General features: G+C 43.1%; 1 protein-coding gene across 5 annotated transcripts in view; it reads left to right on the top strand.

Moving 5' to 3' along the window:
• Window positions 1-13,200, top strand: part of KCNJ2 (potassium inwardly rectifying channel subfamily J member 2) — a 74,207-nt gene that overhangs the window by 17,436 nt on the left and 43,571 nt on the right. The window contains exons 4-5 of one of the 5 annotated variants that reach the window (XR_014318762.1): window positions 699-865; window positions 2,415-2,426. The exons of 2 other annotated variants lie outside the window; for them this stretch is intronic. The gene's annotated coding sequence lies outside the window, so the exon portion shown is untranslated. Of the gene's footprint in view, window positions 1-698; window positions 866-1,397; window positions 1,546-2,414; window positions 2,693-13,200 lie in introns of those variants that run through there. 2 more of the 5 variants (XR_014318761.1, XR_014318760.1) reach the window with 2 other exon arrangements.

The raw sequence follows: 13,200 nt of genomic DNA, 5'->3' as shown, positions 1-13,200 counted from the left end.
TGCTTTGCAGGCGTATTTTAGCTTTGGCTCTCACATGAGTGCTCTGACACATTCGTGCTGTCTGCACGTCTGGGTAGCGTTTGCTTGCGGGTGTCTCCTGAGATTCCAGTCAGCTCAAAAAAGGAAACATCTAATTTATATTTGCTAAGGTATGCGTGAGGTCCTTTTGTTCCTCTTTGCTAGTGGTGAGGGCTTTGGGTGCAGCGTTAACGGGTTACGAAGGCAAGAGGGATGGCTTGAACGGGAACGTGGTGTTCACACTGTGGTGTTCACACTCCAGATCTCTCCTTTCTCTTCTGAACACTGCAGGGTGGCCAGAGGGAGTGGGGAGACTGCATTTGCTCGGACAGCCTTGCTTGCGTGACCTTGTCTGTTATTTTCTGCATTGTAACATGCTGGGAGAGTCTACATGTACGTTCCAGGCTGTGGCAGCTGCCCTGCTGCATGCCCTGGCCCCTTGGCACTGCCTGGCCCTCCTTGCGAGGCTCCTTCCCTGTGACCTGGAGGCACCGGGGGCTGAAAAACGCAGCCCCAGGAGCATGCACTGGCATGGGGGAACCCGCGACCTGCCCAGCATCACATGCCCTTTGTGCAGCACAGCTGGGCTGCACTTGGTCTGAGCCTGAGTCTTCTTCCTTTGAATTCATTTGGATCTCAGACTTCATCTGTAATTGCCTATAATTAACCTCTCCTTGCAGGGCGCTCTGGAGATGGGAGCTGATAAGCGAGTGCTGCACATTGCTCTTGTTTTCCCCTGGAGGCAGCACTGACGGGCTCTTCTGCTCTCAACTGGTGCAGTTTGGGTGAATTTAAGTGTTTCCAGGTTTATATGCAGAAAAGTGAGACTTAAACTCTAAGTTTGCACGTAAGCTTAGCAGAATTCCCTGGTCACCCCTAGGGGTTTAGCACCAGCCCTGGTTTGGAAGAGTTATGCTTTTGGGGCCCAATCTCACGTAAACAGCACAGGATGGTCAAATATCAAGGCTTATTATTAAGCAGTGTATTTTCCATCAGCAAGTACACCAAAGTCAGTAAGACTCAAAATACCAAGGTGTTTTAAACTAAAATACTAAGGAGTTATACATATAGTAGGTCCTTTCATGCTCTGATCCGTTTGCCAAAGTTTGAACGTAAGCACAATGATTTTATGCAAAAGAAGGGACAGGCAAAGTCTGAAGTAAAACTCTTCTGGCCTGTCCACACGAACTGTTCTCAGCTTTAAGAAGCTGGAGCGCAGAGAGCAACCTTTTTAATTTTTCTCTCCCTTAAAATGAATAAGCAGATAGAGATCTGGTGAACAAGCTGGGGAACAAAAATACATTAAAACAGCAAAGTACTGTGGTTAGCAAAGGTTTTGTTAAATGAAATGCCATTTTTGTTTTTTTCCCCTTAGGGAACAATAAGAAAACTTCTCTTTATACATATCTCTTTCTGAGACATGCTCCATGACTGGTCGCAACCTGTAATAAAAATGCCATATCCAAGAGAATATATTTAATATCGGGAAGGCAAAATAGAATGATATGATCTGTTTGGGGTTTGAAGGTAAATGTTTAGACATTTTTTCCTTTAAAATAATCTGTGATAGATGCTGGTTAGCTGACTGGGAAATGAAATCACGGAGGATTTATGCCATTAATGACAGGCTATGATGTCAAAGACATTTGGCCTGTGGCCATAACCTTTTGTGTGGCTCTGGTTGATTTTTATAAATAAACAGGACCGCTCAGCTGCTGCCTGGATAGGAGTCCCCATCACTTGGGAGCACTGAAAACTAGGCTAAGGAAAGCACTTAATAATATTGAGCACAAAGTCAAGGGGAAGGGATGTCCTGCAAGAATTGCTTTCTCCCTTTACTTGCTCTGGTTTTACAGAGCAGGTCTTGGTTAATATTTAAAGAAACTCCAGATTACTGAACTAACACCGAAACCAATCTTACTGTCTGAAAACCCATTGTATGATGTTGATTTACAATTAGTCAAAAGCCTGGACGCATTGTCAATAGCGTGCATCAGTGCTATTCTTGTCCCTTTTTGGCACAAAAAAAGCAGCCTGGATCAGCTTGTCCAGCTGTGCCAATGTGGCAGCGGAGGTGGTGTGGGACCGGGAGGCTGCTCACCCTGCCTGCAGGCAGCCAGACAGGTCTGATACCCAGAACCCCCCCCCTCCTTATGACAGAAAACTGCAAATCTGACTGCAAAGAGACAGGGAAGCCCTGAAGTAGATATAGCTTTCATATCCGTCCCCTTAAGGAGCTTATGGGCATAATTTTAATCATATTTTCCCACATAATACAGAGGATTTGCTTGCAGCCATTTCAGCCATTTGATACGTGGGAGGGCTTCATTATGTTGTTATTGGTGTCATTTTTCTTTTCACATCGAGCTGTTTACCTTTTGTATTTTATCCTCCAGGAGCTGTGCTGCTAATGGTTCTCTAGGTGCCAGACCTCCGCTGGGTTAGGCAGCACAGCTGCCTTGCGTTGGATTGAATGTCACCACCTTCTAAGGATCTAGGTCCCTTTATTAAGATAATTAGCTGCCCTGTGTCACGGATTTCTGCATAAACACATGAAGAGCTACTCGTTCTACTGTTTTATTGACAATTCTTTTACAGACAAATGATTTTCCTGTGGAAATCTTCATCTTTACCTTAAATTTGAAATGACTAAGATACATTCATTTTGTTCAGCTGGCTAACCACACTATAAAAGTGACACCATCCTTGCATAGGGTTATCTGTTTTGTCCATTAAAAGTATAGTTTCCCATAGTTCATTTATTTATTTTGGGTTAATTCTTTCTTTTCCAGAAGCAGTGTTTTGCACTGGAAATTGTGTCTTGTGGAGTCCTATCGTTAGCCTGCTGCCTTTACATTTTCCCAAACAGCACAGATGGAGGGAATTGGAACAGCATGGTGGTAGTACTTGGTTGGTTGGGTCCTCCTACTATTACTGCACAGAAAGAGAGCTTTAATTATGGAGCAAAAACTCCTTCTGTTAGAGTCCATGTACAAAAAGAAAAGGGTCCTTCTTCTTATCCTTCCATGCTTTGTACACTGTTTGCTGCACAGTATTAGCATTTGCACCAGAATAACCAAAAAAGGTGATTTTTCTGGTGTTCATTTGCATGATTAGTTTCAGTGCAGGTTAATTTGGTGTGTGCAAGCACCACATTACCTGGCAGTGCCACAGAAGAGCGGGAGCTAGGTGAGGCCAGTGCCCTACAAGTGTTTGGTTCCTCAGCCCTTCACAGGTCCCCCTTCCAGGGCTGGAGTTTTGGACACGAGTCTGGTGGGATGATGCAGCACACAAGACCAAGAAACCTTTCTGAAATATGGCTCCTGACAACACAAAGGGCCCTGCAGAAACCCAGGCAGCCTAAAAGATGTCCCCGCTTACACCAGGGCTGTTTCACCGCGGAGAGCATCACCGCTGGCTGAGGATCGAGCTGTGGGTGCCCCTCCAGCAGCATCCCTGTGGCTAAGGGTCCATGCCACACGTGGCACCGGTCCTGTGGTCCTGGAGGACGATGGCAGCAGTTGCCCCATCCCCATTCCCGGGCACATCTCTGCAGCTCTGTAATGCCATCCAGATGTCGGCGCAGCTCCGCAGCCCGACGGCTGCATTTCACCATTAACATACTTGTTTTATGACAGAGCGGGATCATTACAATCGTCACATTATTCTGTTTCTTTTTTTCCCCTCTCCTATTAGTAGAGACACTGATTATTATTTTAATAGGGAGAAACAAGTTCCCCATGTCCTTTTCCAGTCCTAAAAATACAAGACTATTTTCCAGAGAAGCTTATGATTGTAGATTTAAATGTTCGACTTGAATACATTAAAGTGCCCTAGATTTTAAGGAGAAAAAGCGAGTCCTGATACTCAGAGGAAGGTAGGGCACTTAAGCTGACTTACAGCAGTGTAATTATTGGTATTGTCAGATCTTATAATCTACAAAATTATTCTTAGGCACACATTTCATTCACAAAAATGTTTCTAAAATAATTTCAGGACTTCACTCGAAGACTGTTTATTTTGGAAAAATATAAATCATTGTTCCCTTTAAAAACATTTCAGCTCAGAGCCGTAATATTTTATTTGTGTTGAAAGAAGGCAGGGTTTATTAAATATTAATATGTGGTTTACAGCACGGGTTAAAGTTCCCCTCTTAATATATGCTATAACTTTGCTCAAGAGATTTCATTCCTGAGGGAATATAAGTTTCTGCTTAAGGGACTTGAAGACAAAAAAAAACAATCACAGTTTATAAAAATGCCAATATATAGTATGCTTTCTGTCCAAAATTTTGTGAACATTCATGATAATTAATGGCATGAGCTAATTAATGGCAGCATATAAATACGACACCTGGCACAGTGCCTTGCTGAGCACAGGTCATGTACTCATGTCCCTGACCTGCTTCTACATCAGGAGCTTATTTTTGAGACCCTTGAAGCTGAGACAGGCACTGGCAGGTGTGCCAAGGCCAGACCATGACATTAAGGACTGGTCAGAGAAAGGAAAGACACAGAAAATGCCAGGGGTAGGCACCGGGAGAGAAAGATTTAGTAAAAAGGGAAAATGCAGATCCTCAGTCAGGGAAGACGAGGTGCAGAATGGAGTTGTGCAGCCAGGTGAGTGGGAATTGTGCCTTTCAGTAGAAGCCTCTGGAAACTGAGTGTAAATCATGAAAAGGCAGTGGGATTTCAGCTTTTAAATCATGCAGGGACCTTTGGCAACTGTAACATGAAAGTCTTTGAATCCGCAGAGATGAGGGAAAAGCTTAAGGAGGAGATTTTTCAAAGGCTTGGTGGGGAGGTAGCTGTTTATTGAATATTTATCAAGACTTTTGATGGCACACAGACAACTTCCATGCTGGTTCAGTGGCCATCAGCCATCTCTGGGCATGAAGGACATGTGACAGGGAATGCTGTGTTATTTCCACTTCTTTATACCATAGATTAGCATTAATTAATTAATTAATTAATTAATAGATCTCCTTGAAGATGTGATAACCCTAGTGGAACAATTCTGTAATATCTGCTAAAAGCTGTGTGTGATTCTGGATAGTGAACTTTCAAATGGGAACATTTCACACGTGTTCAGTGTGTTGACTCTGATTTAAATTCTCATAAATCCATCCTTGAAGTTTTTGCTCCTTCAGATTTAAAAGGCAGAACTGCTTCTTCTTTTTTTTTTTTTTTTTTTTTTTGCTTGGGAAGGGAGTCAAGACCTTTATAGTCTCAAAATGGCTTTTTTTTTTTTTTTTTTTTTTTTTTTCCTTAAAGAAAATATAATTGCATACAAACTGCAACCCCCTCTAAGCAATTCTCATCGGTTCCCTGAAAGTGTCTTCTAGGCTGAATTGTAAATCACCATAAAGTGCACCCCAAAAAACAAAGAAAAAAGAAAAATAAAATCAGGGCATAAATGAGTTTTGGAGCTGTCTAGTCTGGGATCTGTAATTAAATCAAGGAGACTTTCTGATCTATAGAAGGGTCAGTGTAACAGGGCAGTGCTTTGAACCACGGTCTCATTAAGATACAATTGCCTTCTTCACTTCCCAGATTGTTTATAACAGAGGGCTTATTCCTAAGCAGTCAATAACTGGAGAACATAAATCACTGCACAGAAAGAGTTGTTCCTGGTTTATGGGCCAGATCCTCAGCTGGTATAAATCACTGTTGCCCCAATGATGTCACCTAACTCATGCTTTATTTATACAATCCAAAGATCTGTCTCATACTGTTCTCATTTTATTGGCTTTTATTGACTCATTCTGTAGGCACAGATTCTCATATATAAAATGAAGGTGGAGATAATTGAGGTATGTGAAAAGTAGTTTTGTAAAATTTTCAAGGGAATATCTGAATCATTCTCTTCCTTCCCCTTTCATTTTATTAAAAAAGAGTTACCATCTGAATTTCTGTCAACTCATAACCATTTCCCTAAATACCACCTTGGTCACTTTGCACTCGTTCTTTTGCAAAATGTTCCAGTGGTCTTTGCATGATGTAATGGAGCTGCTTCTAGGTGCTTCTGAATTCAGAAAGGATGTCCCCAGGCTGACCAGGGGACAGTCAGATTTACATCTGAATTTCCAGGTGTGTGAAGCACCGCCTTACAAACAGTGCTACGTGGGAGCCTTCAGATTGCCCCGGGCTTCATTTTGGGCTATAACAAAACAGAGACGATCTCCAGCAATCTTCTTCCAAGATGAAGATCACTTTTGGTCCCTTGGCCAAGCAAGCTGGCAATAGTCACCAGGCCTGCACAGCTCCTCTACCAAAGCAGTATTACCAGTTGTTAATTAAACTTACAAAAGCTCCTTTTCTTTTTTGTTCCGGTAGTTGCTATGAGCAAATCTGGCAGCATGAAGTCCTTTTTATATGTCCTGGTTGTATTTCATCACTCTGATGTCAGGACTGATGTCACTGGTGTCAATACGGTATTTATGAAGCTGCAGATCAATGTTAAATACTGGATTTGGGATCCATTGACAGAGTTACAGCTCTGACTGCATTTGACCTTCTTTAGCTGCCTGGGAGCCAGAGGGGATTTTCCATGTCATTCAGTTAAAGGAGTTTCCACTGCCTGGCTTTCTCCTCTCACTGCATGGTATTGCAGTGAATACAGTCATCTGAAAAAAAAAAAAAAAAGAAAAAAAAAAAAGAAGAAAAAAAAAAGATAATAAAAAGTCTCCAAGGAAATAGTAAAAATTTATGAAAGAAATCTCCAGAGAACAAAACATCAAACTGGCAGACACTGAACATGAGAAAACAGCCAAGGAATATTGTGAAAAATTGATGAGCAGAGCTGCAGATACTTGAAGACAATAAACAAGCAGAATCTACTTAATTAGGGAGGATTGTGATGTTATTTCTCTAGGTTAACTTTTATGTCCACCCAGAACTTTGGCACACAGATAATGACAGGCCCAGGCATTTGAGTTTGCTGCTGTTCCTTTTGCGAAACACAGAAATTACGTCCACTTTTTTCCCATGAAAAACTACCAGAATTTTATTCCAAGCTGTTTCACAAATCAAAGCTGTTGCTACAGCGAGGGTGAAATATTCACCGGCTCTGCTTACTGGCCTCCTCCTACCATCAAATTCATCACAGGGACTTGCTGGAGCTCTACTTTCTGCCCAGAAAGCACTGGAAGGAGAGAAGATGAAACCATGAGGAGAAGCACAGACACAGGAGGCAACTTTGCCCAGGCTGTGTCTATTCCCTTCCTGCAACCATGCAATGCATAGCTTCTTTCTTGATGGAGCTTTTCATTAGAAACATAACATAAGTTTATTAACAAGAAATAGGAGTTATTTAAGGACCTTTATCTGGCAGGATATGAAGAAAACAGCAGAGGAGATACGCTCTGCAGGAGCAGGGTGCTGGAGAAAGATGCAAACCTTTGCACCCCAGCTCTCCTCAGCCCAGAGGCTGTTTCTAGAGGCTATTTCTGAAGTGTATACATTTTTCTTCTGACAGTTTAGATATACATGTGTAAATATATGTATATATAGGCTGGCTTCATGCTCACCACCTGCAAGTTCATTGCTTTCACTAATCCATCAGTCTTCTATCAGCTCTATTGGACTCTCCCAAGAGATCTGGAGGATTCAAACCCTCACAGGTGGCAGAATTTCTTCCTGAACTCGTGATGACACTTTCCCTTAACTTCCTCTGAGCCTGGAGATCTTTCTTATGCTCCTAATCTCCCTGAAACCATCATTTCTTACCCAAAGCTGCTTAAGCAGTTGGAGAGTAACGTTCATTTCCAGGCAATATGTGCGCAAACTTGGATGAGGGCTGGTTAGCAAACGGAGCTGGCTGTAATCCGGAATAAAATTAAACCTTAATCACCAGGTTCGGGAGGATAGATTTGTCACTGCCCGGCGAACATGTATCTTAATAAACACATTCATTGCCGCGGAGCACAAATCCATTCATATCCACTGGCTTAAACGGATGTGCATCTGCGCACGGGGGCTGGGGATTTTCCCCCTCTGAAGCAGTGCTTCACCATGAAGAGAGGCTTACATACGAGCACTGGCCCTTATGGCAGGGATGTGGCTGTGGCTGAGTTAAGCTAACATCTGCAGGCTGGGAAGGGCTGAATCCTGCCAGGGGCTCTGCCTGGGCACGATGTCAGTGAGGGGCATCTTCAGCCCCACCATGGAGAGGGGGAATCTGAGCTGCAGATGGATGAGGGGCTCCTTTCCGTGTCACACTGGACCATGGCAGAGGTTAGAAATCAACCTAGGTCTCCTGAGCCACCACCCTGTGCACTAACCACATTTTTCATCCTCTCCATTTCTCAACTGCTAGTAATTACTCTTAGAAATGCTCTGGAAGCCAAAACAAACAAGCGAGATATTTCCAGTGAGCTTTCAGTTTGTTACTAATCCTTCAAAGATGGTTCTGTCCACAAGACAATACAGCAAGTTATCATGTTGCTAAGCCCACTTCTCTGCTTTGCGTGTTTGTGGCGTCGTTTCTCTCTGATGAACGAATTTGCGTACGAGCTGACATCTCCCTCTTTGGACTGGAAGTTTTCTCTCTCACATGATGGGAAAAACAAATTCCATGCTGAATCAGAACCCAGCCGGCAAAGCTAATATGATCTGGATTTGGTTCAGGGGACAGGGATTTTGGTCACCCAGGGCCTACCTCAGAACCAACTGGAAGTAATTTTGTGCATTTTTTTTTCCCCCACTGTACTCCAAAGTACTACCTCATGCGCACTGCATCCTGGGATGACAGTAAATATCTGCAGTCACTGAATATGTGTTTTGCTTGTGTTATTTTTTATGGTTTTTACTATTTCTTATCTCTTTAAATAGAATCTGTTAAAAAAAAAATAATAAAAAAGGCCTTTACTGAATCTGTCTATACTACATTATATCTACATGGATGTGAATTCTCACACCAACTCATCCTGCAATGACTCATTGGAATGTGCTTATCACAGGTGAATCTATGAAAGAAAGTCATCCTTATCAATACTTTGCCTTCATCCTTGGAGCCTGCTCATGCATGACTTCATGGAGCTTCACAAGAGTTGACTGAAGACTGGGTGCAGTGTCCGTCTAATTAGCAATATTGTCTCATCTTGCATCGTATTTTATGATCTGCAGACATTATCTGGGTGATCTAATTCAAGGGAAAGTGATGGGAATATTTCAATTCTGTTATTGAATTTTCTTCTCAGGCTTTGTAATTAATTCCCAGTGCCTCAGGCAGGCTGTAGTAGCGGTGACGGATGAGCTGTGCTCCATCACAAACGTAAGCCAAAGCCCAAGCTGCTGTGCTAGAGTTGGCTTTCTACCCACCACGTACAGTGGCTTTGCCTCTGCTTCTGCTGCTTCTGATACAACCAGGGCAATGCAAAAGCAACACACAGAGAGATTTTCAACAAGGAGTATTAAAACATAAAGAAATTCCAGTTCATAGTAGCGTGACACATCAGAAGAGACCTACTTACCTTTCCTTGCCCAGTCTTCAAGCCCTACACATTTATAGGAAAAAAGCATCTCGCATCAGCACCTCTGAAGTTGAACACTAAAGTGTGAAGACTAATTCACAACTTTCAGGGCAAGCACTAAAGAGTTCATTTGATGAGACTTCAACTTCAAAAACAAGAGATTGTTTACAAGCTTTGGGCCAATGGTGCAGTTAGATGTGGTGGAATTTCTGAAAGTAAATGCTTGCTTTTAAGCCACTGAGTTCATTGAAATGAATGGGATTTAGATGTAAAAGTCCTTTGGAAAATCTCAGGAGGTGACCAGTGCATTGTCAGTCTCTGCAGATAAAAACCTGGCCTGTGGTCTTTGATGCTCATCTGTTGAACAAACATGAGTGTATTCCCCTAACCCAAATGAATATTCTAAGTGCAGACCACATTGTGCAGTAAGAGGTTCATATAAAACTGGATTAGAGTCCAATAAACCTTCTAAGACAAAGTCTAAAGACAAGTTGACGCCCACATATGTGTGTCCATGTAGACCCCACCTACTGCACACGTTTTACACTAGAAATTATGACCTAGTGAAGCATGTAGGTAACTCAGACGCCAACGTGTACAAACACTGCTGGTCTGCCTCGCGCACTCTGCAGCAGGGTACACGCTGTCCGACCAAGCTGTCTTGGGTAGAAGGTAGAGCTGAACCTTGGCCAAGGCTTGAAGACACATAAATCAAGATTCCAGACTCCCTCTATGAAGTGCACCTAAGTTGGCAAATGGTGTTTTAATACTGGCCCGTTTCTAGTTTCTTCCAGATAGGTTGGGCATTGCTACTATAAAGCGAAAACCGACAGGCTCACATTTATTTTTAAAACGTTAACTAACCAGATGATGTTTTATCTGACTATAGGCCAGTCCAGCCCACATGAAGAAAAGGCTAGAGCACAGATCAAACGTTCCTTGGCCAACATGGCACTGCTATTAGGGGAGATTTCCAGCAACCTCTGTCACAAGTTGCAAGATATTTATCAGAAACAAATGGAGTTTGAAATTTCATGACATTTAATTTTTTAAGACAGTAATTGCCTATTTCCTTACCAAAATTAGAAACAGAAAATGTTTTAAAAAGTCCTCTCTCCAGCAACCTCTATTGTGATTCAGTTTATTTGCTTTGCAGCTAAGGCATCCACCCCCTTTATAGCAGAAGCCCCATTCCCTCTTGTTCCTGATGAGCCCCATCCAAGCGCAGGAGCGGGCATTGCCAGGAGGGGAGCACTGGTTCTCTCCTGCTGCCCGGAGGAGCGAGGTGAGCATGCTTTCAAGAGAATGACTAAGGCAGCTGCAAGATATAAGTTTCACTTTATCAGTCTCTTAAGGAGAAAACAACTTTACTTGCCATTAAAGTCCTGGAAGCTCCAATAGCTGTCCTTATAAATTAAAGGATGGAAATGGGCTTTCGGTAACATTTGTTCCAGTTCACCACTCAGAAGCTGAAGAACAGAACAGGAAGAGTAGCTGTTTCAAATACGTAGTCTTAATGTGGACACAGCCTTCCACAAAGTGACACACAAAACCTTTTGGAGCTCTTGCAGATTTGGGTTGTGTCTGCGTCCACCGCATCGAGAGCAAGAGGGTGAGAACACAAATATTTTGCAGGAGAGGATCATAGGAAAAAGGCAGATATTCTATGCAGTTTGATCATCTTGCTGGTGTTGCTTCTCTTGTCTTGGTGATACATCCAACAAAGCTCCTGTCCATGGTAAAAGCAGCTGAGTGGGTCAGAGAGAGCAGCACTTGGGATTTGTGCAGGTGCCTTGCTATGTGGCAGTGGTGAGATCCCTGTGGAGAACAGGCTGTTCCCCTCCCTCATGCCTGCTGTGGTCATGGGGCTCTGTCTGGGTGATGAGCACTGCTAATGATCATTACTTCTGGGGGCAGTCCAGATGCCTGCGACTCCCTCTGACTGCTTGAGGTCCCTTCAAAAAATCACAGCTGCGACTGCAGATTTTTTTTTAAGATCTGTCAGCTCAGCACTCACTGCCTGCATATGTGGTACAGGCACTTCAAACAGGTGAAGTTTTAATCAGCACAATTATCCTTTGAGGAATTAGTGGTAGTTGGCAAGCTTTATTTCAATTATATCTACCATCAACCCCCTTTTTTTTTGCCACACACCCCAGCTGTAAACATGTGTAAAATGTCTCAGTAACTCTCAGAAATGATTGTACCAAAGTTATGAGAAATTCCAGAGTCCCACATGAAATCGTGCCTGGAATAAAAAATAAAACTTCTGAGCAAAGCAAATGAATTATCAGTATTCTTACAAGGACTTCACAGAGCTCTCTGTGCTCCAGGGATCTCGCTGTACCTTCTGAGGTTTCAGAAGGATATGAAATTATATTGCCCCAAGCATGCATTGAATAACCTTCAAGTCCCTGCGGCATCAACGTGGGTAAACGCTAGAAGATATAATTAATTGGTATAATGGCAGGACCTGCAGATCTGACTGATAGGGGTGGACAGACGAATACATCGTGAGTCTTGGTCTGAATGTGACCAGGCTTGCTGTCCAAAGCAGTTCTCGGAGGACTTCATTTCACAGGAAAGAGCTTCTGCTACTGAAAATAGCCTGCTCTCAGCACTGCTGAGTTTTCCTCTACAGGTAATTCAATAGGATTTCTGAGGGGTGGTGGCTGAAACCAGAGGCTGTTTTAATGAGACATGGTGAAAATTAAACTAAGGCATTGGATGTGACTGTGTGGTTACTCCCATTTATCCCACAGCTGGACCATAAATATTCCAACCTGAACCCAGGATTTTCCCTTTAACATTACAAGTTCTTTCTGTCTCTCACATCTCTGTTTTCTCTGGGTGGTGCGAGGGTTATGTTACACCTTGGGATGGGGAAGAAGTCCTGTTGCAGTCAGCTGGTTGTGCTGTCTGTAGTGTAATTACAGCTCCACAGGGGCGGAGATGTTTTGGATTTACTCCACAGACACCGGGTAATTACTACCCCATAGATCCATGGTTCTTTAAGGATTTATAGGGCTAGCATGTGGTACACCCCATGGAAAACCAGAAGATCAGGGCATGATATAGCAGGTATGATACCATATATTAATTTCCATGGAAACCCTTGTGGGTAAACTGATGCAAGACGAAAGAGCATCAGCTAGCAATTGTGCCGTGTAAGTGATCAGTGTTCATGCTTGGGCTGAAGGTTTCTGCGTAGGGTCAGCTAGGATGAGATCATTAGTGCTCTTTGGGGAATGCCTCATCCTACCCACAGGAGTTCTGCGGTAAGAAAAAATGATCACTTGTTAAGTAAAAGTGCTAAAAGATTATTACCAATTGCCTGCTGACAAATCAGTGGAACATCTGAGCAGTCGTCTCTTGGTGCAACTCTATCAAGACCAGCAAAACCACAGTGGAGATGGACTTAATTTGCCCCACTGCCTTTCAGTACGTTCTAAATTCTTCCCTCACTCATTTTTCATTTTTTGCCATGACTTTCCAGCAGGCAGCAGAGACAAGGTACATGCTGAGTGATCATCCTGTCCGCTTTTCCACATCTGACTCTCAAAAAAAATAATATATGAGGAGAGGAAAGAACGGTTTGCAGTGAGTGATAACAGCTCTGCCTCGTGCTACCATGGGACACCACTGATGTGAGGATGTTGGTGTAAATGCACGTGGGCTGCCTGATGGCGTGTTGGGCAAACCTGGTGGCA

The sequence above is a fragment of the Aythya marila genome (assembly GCF_965140915.1).
Source record: "Aythya marila genome assembly, chromosome: 18".
In the NCBI taxonomy this organism is placed as follows: domain Eukaryota; kingdom Metazoa; phylum Chordata; class Aves; order Anseriformes; family Anatidae; genus Aythya; species Aythya marila.
The sequence above is the reverse complement of the archived record's forward strand: the minus strand, read 5'-3'. Positions and strand labels throughout refer to the sequence as shown.